Source organism: Camellia sinensis, chromosome 10 (genome assembly GCF_055761805.1).
Source record: "Camellia sinensis isolate YWXY chromosome 10, ASM5576180v1, whole genome shotgun sequence".
NCBI lineage: Eukaryota > Viridiplantae > Streptophyta > Magnoliopsida > Ericales > Theaceae > Camellia > Camellia sinensis.
This window is the reverse complement of record NC_138970.1, coordinates 171,229,428-171,237,103: the sequence shown is the minus strand read 5'-3', so window position 1 is coordinate 171,237,103 and position 7,676 is coordinate 171,229,428.

The window sequence follows — 7,676 nt, the reverse complement described above, 5'->3', positions numbered from 1 at the left end:
GAAAGAAGGGAGAAACATAGGGACATATCCCGGTGTTTCGGAAAGAGAGAGAAACGGAAACGTAGGGACGTATCCCGGTGTTTCAGAAAGGTATAAGAAACAAAAGGACGTATCCCAGTGCTTCGAAAGAAGGGAGAAACATAGGGACATATCCCGGTGTTTCAGAAAGAGAGAGAAACGGAAACGTAGGGACGTATCCCGGTGTTTCAGAAAGGTATAAGAAACAAAAGGATGTATCCTAGTGTTTCCAAACAAAGGAGCGCGCAAAACAATGCAATGCAGGTGCACAAGACAGTGCGATAAAATGCAATTTCTATGCAAGTATGGGGGCATTTTCTATGCAACATTGAAAGCATATTCTATGCAGAAACATAACGATGCGCGGCACGCATGCAACCGAAGTGTATATGAAAGTTCACATTCTATGCAATGGAAGGGCATCAAACACGTACTCTGGTGCCTCCGATTTACCTTTCGGAGGACTTGGCAACACAACTCTGCTCGAAAAAGGGACACCCTGTTTACATTGGCGAGAGATAACATCTGTTGCTGCTTTAATTGCCATTCTGACTTGAAGTAGGCTTAAGCTTGGAGTAAAGGCGCACTCATTCTTCGGAGCACTGACAAGGCCTGAAGAGGTACATCCGGAGTACAATCACAGAATTTGCGGAAGGTGAAACATACTCAAATGCTTCGATTTTCCCTCTTTTCTTTTGCTTTGTAGCCTGGAACCCATATAGATTCAAATAGGTCCTTGTTTTACGGTTCTTGCATGACCTGGGTTGAACCCTGCGGTTTTAAGAAAGAACAAATTCTTGTTTTGCATAAATGTGGAGAATGGCACAGCACTCTGAGCACACAACAAATCATTTTTTGAAATTGAGAAAATGAGTTCTTGACCAGGTATTGAGCCTACGACTGAACACAACGAAAAAGACTCAACAACGAAAAACAAAAGGTAAACAACCTAAACACATCGAGACACGCTCGGAACAACTCAAATCCAGAATTGAGACAAACAAAGCAAGAGACACAACACATAGACGTGTTACAAAGACGAGAGACCTCTCAGTACGCGAGGAGCTAGTTTTTTTCGGGTATTGTTTCCCACCCTTTTCTCATTTGTGATTCTCACATCACTCTGGCACTCAATCTCTGTTTTTCTGAAAAAAAAGCCATTTTCTCACTTTTTCTCTCAGCGCACATCTCTCTATTCTTCAATCTCTCATTTTTTTATCCCTCCCCTGGTTGGTGGATAAACAGAAAGTTGCGGGGTCTTACCCCTAACATTCTGCTAGATTCTTCTTCTTGTTCACAACAGTGAGTTTCTTCCACAGAGGGGCTGCGCTACAATTGGGTGTGTAGAAAATCTGCAGCTGACATCGGTTGACGATGCTCTGCTGGGGAGTTTGGACGTGATTAGATCTGCCCAGAGGAGGGAATGGGATATCTTGTCCCATTCCGGTTCGTGCTTCGCACTTGGCTTGATACCTCGTTGCTTGGAGGATGTGAGAGCTTTCTGCCCTTTTGCGGTCAGCTTCAATGGTGCCTTTTTCTGGCGAATACGGTGCCCTTTCGTCAAGTAGAGTGCCCTTTCTGGCAAGTATGTTGACAACGGGAGAAAGACAGAACACCTGACTCAACTGTGCCCCTATTTCATCATTTTGACCATTTTTTGTTTTTGCTTTCTACTAAAACAATCTTGACCAATATGAGAGTTAGATTAACATACTTGTTCGATTTTTGATTTGAAAATCATGCAAGTTAGGTTATGAGCACTGAAAATTTTCCCTTTTTTGGGTCCAAGAAATGGTCCAGTTTTGGAAAAGATGGAATAATTTTCGAGGGATCAGTCAACCTCAGTAAAAATTCTCAAAAATTGTTTTTGAAAACGGCCACTGTTCAACGAGGACAGAACCTACTCTTGAGATGCACGACCTCGGATCGGAGGCAATGGAAAATTGCCCATTGTCTGAAGGACACTGCATGGCAACGGAAAGTTGCCCCTTGTTTGGATGGCACCGCAGCGCATTGAATGGCAATGGAAAGTTGCCCCTTGTTTGAACGGCACCACAGCGCATTGTAGTCAGTCCTCAGAGTGACGAACACAACCAAATTCTGGGATACAGAGAAGATAATGATGGTCAAAACCATTACATGGACATGGTCGAATTCGAAGTGTTTGTGGCTGGACTTCAAGATGAAGTTGCCTACGTATCCCAATCATGGGAATCAAGCCTTACGTAGTTCGGGGGTAAGGTACACTCGGGTATTATCCTCTCCTTTTTAAGCTCTAACTTTTGCCAAGGCGCCCGTTGCGGGTTTTCGACCTTGCGAGCTTTGTTCTTCTTTTCTTTTCAATTTTTTTTCATTTCTTTTTCTCTTCTTTTTTTTTTTCCTTTTTTTTTTTGCATTTTTTTCTTTTTTCTTTTCTTTTACATTTTTTTTTGTATTTTTCTCTTGCTCTAACTTTTGCCTGGGTCGCCCTTCCGGGTTTTCGGCCCAGCGAGCCTCTCAAAGGGTAAAAGTGTAACAAGTCCATGCCAAATGGTTTTAGGGTTTTGAAGCCATCCGTATCTAGGAGAGTGGCTGTTGTATTGATTTACTGAAGGATCCATCTTTGGCTCTTCGAGCGTATTTGACATTTTTGCCCCTAGTTTGAGGGGGGGCTTCTGATCTAGCTTTACAAGCTTCCTTTGATCTGATCTTCTTGATCTGACTTTGGTGCCTCTTGTTCGAGGGCTGCTTCAAAATGGCCACACAGGCCTCACGTTGTGGTTGACCGTTAAACGTTCTGAACTCAGGTTCAAGGTTTGAAAGTGAGGGGTCGAATCTCGAGGCTGAGAGCGATCCTAAGCTGCACAATCTCAAGAACGATCCCACACAAGTCTTCGCAGGACCGCGCAAAATATTTTTTGAAGTTTTTTTTTTAAGAAAGCGACAAATCGTTCGCGCTGAAGACAGTGTAGGACCAATCTGGATCAAGCCAGGATCCTTCTCAGTACTCACGTTAACAAACATGATTTCATTCATTAAGGGCTTAGCATGCTTCTCTTTCTCTCAATTGATCAAATTTTGCAAAACCCGAGGAATTCCTTCCTCTTCGTTTTTATCACAATGTTTCAAAAAAAGTTTTGAAAAACTTAGGTCATTACAATGACTTCAAAGGCACAGAAAAGGCAGGCGAAGAGCACTGTCATTCCATTCAAACTTCTGGTACAACTGGCACACGGCAGAAGCAAACACAAGAGTGTGAAAATCACTGCTGTTCCATTCAAATCTGTTGGCATAACTGGCTCCAAGGCAGAAACAGACTCAAAAGAAAGAAAAAAGACAAACACAAAACAAGATAGTGATGTCCGAGATAACACCCCCGGAATCACCGACTCTTAACAAAACAGGATTGACTCGATACAACAAGACAGGCCCGACTGACTCAATACAACGAGACAGACTCAACAGGACTGACTTGATATGAAAAGATTGACTCAAAACAAAGAGACAGACTCAAAGCAACAGAACTGACTCAATACCCAAGCCAGAACGTGCAAAACCCAGCATTTACAAATGCTCAAAACAGTGCGTGCCATACGCCACATCCGGAGTAAACTGAGCGCCGCCCGCAGGTGGTTCATCCCTCGATCACATCACATTATCCCCCACAAGTTCACTGGTCAAGTGTCGATAGACTTTGCAGGACCTGGTGCGGGGATGACCCTTTTGTCAATTAAATTTTGTATCTCGTGGCGGAGACGGACGCAACTGTCGGTGTCATGATCGGTCTATTGGTGAAAAGCACAGTACTTAGTCAGGTCATGCTTCGGAGGGAGAGGATCGGGTAAAGGCCGTTGTTCCAATGGTTTCAGATGTCCTTTCCTGAGTAGGACCCCTAGAGCTTTAGACAAAGGCATAAAGAGTGGGGTGAAAACCCTCTTGCCTCGGGGTAGATAGTCTGAAGTTCGGGGGTTTGAAGTGGATGTACCAACAAAAGGGGTGACTGCTCTCGGTGTGGTGGTGGCGACCATGCCCACGTCTGAAGTCCTAGCAGCTGCATCACCGCTGGTGGTCGCATTCGAACTGCGGGTAAACGCCCTCCTGGGCTGCTCCTTCTCCTGATCAATAAGGCCCTGCTTCATAGCATCCTCGATCTGTACCTCCATCTCATGCAGATCTGAAAAGGTAGGGAAGGGGAGCACGATCATTTTCTGCATTAGTTTGGGTTGGAGGTTGCGCACAACCATCCTTATCTGGTCTTTGTCGGAAGGCCTTGTAGCCATCATCGAGGCCTTTGCTCTCCACCTCGCCACAAACTCTGAAAAACCCTCATTTGGCTTGGCGGGTGACTTCAAGATCACGAGTTGTGACCTCAATCTGTGTGTTATAGGAGTATTGATCACTGAAGGCCTCAGCCATCTCTTCCCAATTCTGTTTCACAGAGTTCTCCAATTTCGCATACCAGATTGCGGCTATCCCAGACAAGGTCCGGCCAAATAATGATAGCTTCTGTAATCTGGCGAGGCCCATCGGCCTTAGTATGTCCGAAAACAGCCACAAATGTACCATGGGATCCCCAGATCCATCAAATCGGTCGATGTGCGGCATCTTAAATCTGTCCGGCAGCGTCACAGCCGAGTCTGTATACCCATCTTCAATGTCAGGAATGGATTTCATGCCTTGAGCTTTCTTGAACAACCTTTCAAGCTTGCTCATCTTTAGCGCCGTTGGATCCGTCTCTAACTCAAAAGGGGAGTCCGGTAGGTTGATGGGTGTCTTGGATAGCTGGGGTAGAACCGGGGGTAGAGCTGGCCCGACTGGAATGTCCGTATCATCCTGGACGTGGGTTGCCTCCCCGAGTATGGGAACTCTTGGTGGGGGAGGAGCCTGGTGCGAAGTAGATACTCCAGTTTGCTGCTCCAATCTGGCAATTGTCTCTGCCTGTTAGGCTATGACCACAGCCTGTTGCTTTGCGAATTCTGCTTCACGGACAGTGTCTTGCTGCATGGCTTTCATACTATCCTGGAGTTAGCGCACCATCTCTTCCAGACTCGACATACTGTTCTAATCTAACTGAGCAACCGGTATATCTGTGTCGGCAATAGGCTCGGAAATCTCAGCCCGACTGCTCAAAGATCACTGATCTGGTAGCTGTTGTACTGGTGGTCTGTGCCTGACTAGCCTTCTCTGGCCCTGATTACCCTTGAACTGAGTCTCTGACCTGACAAAGTCTATCAGTACAAGTCCAATGAATCTCGGGGGATATTGGAGCCTTCTGAAGCTATGGTTCCAGGACTACCTAGCAAAAGAGAAAACAGGCAGCATCTCAGCCCAATTTCATCAGAACAGGCATAGGCATAACTGAATAACTGTATTCTACTACTGATCACTGTTCCCCAAAATCAATGTCCCAAATCTAAATCTGATACCCGCAGATATAACTGATTCTCAAAACACTGATGCCCGCAGGCCTGATACCCAGACTTGCAAACTGATATATGCATTCTTGTAGAGGCCAACTCCAAAAAGAACATAGCAAGCAAATGAGAGCCAAAACACCCCTATGTTGGGGTAGGGTTTCCCTGTCCTATTTTGTCAGGAGCTAGGGTTTCACTACGCACACAGCGGTTTCAAACAATTTAGCATCAGGTAAGCAACCTGTCCTAGTTTGGAATGGTCACTATGGATTCCGAATATGCACTAGGTCGAATGGTCAAAAGGGGTGCCCCGGTAAAAATCGGGGTTTGTGTTTCCATACTGTCAGAGCCCATAACCGGTCAGCCTTATGGTCATGCCTTGACAAGACAAGCCTCCGGCAAACCGTTCAGGAATGGCAGATGGCAAACACGGTGTCCTAGGCGCACCAATGCACATGCAATGCAAAGAAACACATAAGTGAAATCAAAACAGGATATCATGAGTTCGAGTCAAGCTCTTTAAAATCCCCAGCAGAGTCGCCAGAAACTGTAGCACGTCCGCGAGGGACCCCGCTACAGTTCGGACTCGATTTGTGTCACGGTTCTTAATCTGAACCAAAGAGTCCAAATCTGGCAAATCGTTTTGAGAAGAAAATAGATTTTTTTTTTAAAGAAGTGCCAAACATAGACTGCTTTGCCAGATACAGAGTCGCCACCTAAATATTTTATTTTGGGGGAATTTAGGAAACCCTGACTCGGTGCCAAAGGCCACGTGTCCGTCATCACCAAAGTTGCCTCGGCTCGGGAACTTGGGTACGATTGGGGAAGGTCAGCTATGAGCACCCCCTCTCGCCAGATCCGAAGATCGGCCTCTACTAATCGTGATATCCGCTTTTGAAAACGTTATGTGTTCTTATTCCGGTTATTAGCTTAGAATTACTATGTTATGCGCACAGCAAACAAGTATAGACCAAATTGCCCAAATTGGAACAAAATATTTCATGCTTGTTTTGAAAATGGTTTGCTACTCGCAAGTAGGCTAAAATGCAAGTTTTGCCACCCTCAAGTGGGCTTTAGAAAAGATGGTTTTGCCACTATTTAGTGGGCTTAAAACTCACAGTTTTAATGCATTATTCCAATTTAGGTAATTCAACCTCCACCTATAGACATTCAAGCAGTTATATCACATAAGCAGCTAGCCTCATAGTAATCATGTTGTCATGGCAACATTCACACGTATGCAAGGATGCTAAAGCATAGAACTTACAGAGTACTCCAAGCCAAAACAGAAACTAGTTAGTAATCACATGCATGATCCTAGTTCATGTTAAGATGGCTAATGCAACACATGCAAAGATGCAATCTAGACAGGCTCGGTTATTCTAAGATGGCATATGATGATGATACAACTAACACGTATTCAACTTGGAATTGAAGTACAATGCAGTTAGTATGATGCGCCGAGCCCGATACATGCAAGACAAATGTATGGATGCACGCATGCATAGCATAAGGTATGCTAAATTAAATATGCCCTAATACTAACCATCGAAAGCAGGTAAGTAAAAGGGAGAAAGAAGTGGGGTTTGGAAGACATGCACACACGCACCCACACTTATTACAAATTCGCCCTCGCTCGGAGTGACCAAAAGAATAATACAATTAATTAACTACGAGCTAACTAATTATTACAGTCCGTTAACTAGTTAAGCAAATTAACTAATCTAGGAAAACAGTAAACAACCTTGGGAAGAGGGCCCCATGCAATGTATGCGCGGTTCCGCTCGGAAAGTCACAGCCATGCACAAGTTGCCTCCACTTTGACTGATATCCTCCTCTGAAGACTGTGCAAGTCCCAGGGTTGCTTCTCTGAATGCTTCGGAACATCACCGGCTAAGGGGATTTGCCACCGGCCATTTAGAATGGTCATCGGCTAAACATTATGGTCTCGGCCAAACCTGTTTTGCCGGTCGGCACCCAACACTACCGGCCGGCCAATTCTTCCTGCTGAAACCTGTTTGACAGCAGCAGAGGGCAGACAAGGCATGGCAATGTATTTCAAGCAAATGTATGCACCAACCACACTCCTTATCATGTTTATGGCTCAAAGGAGCATGGTACTTGATTCTCGGGCCACCAATCACGCATTTCAATGCGTGATGGCCCAAAGAACCAAAGTGTGCAATTTCAATGTGGAATGAAATGCACATAAACAAACAATGAACTTAACCTCTATCATACTCAATTCAAGAGGCAAAGTATGCA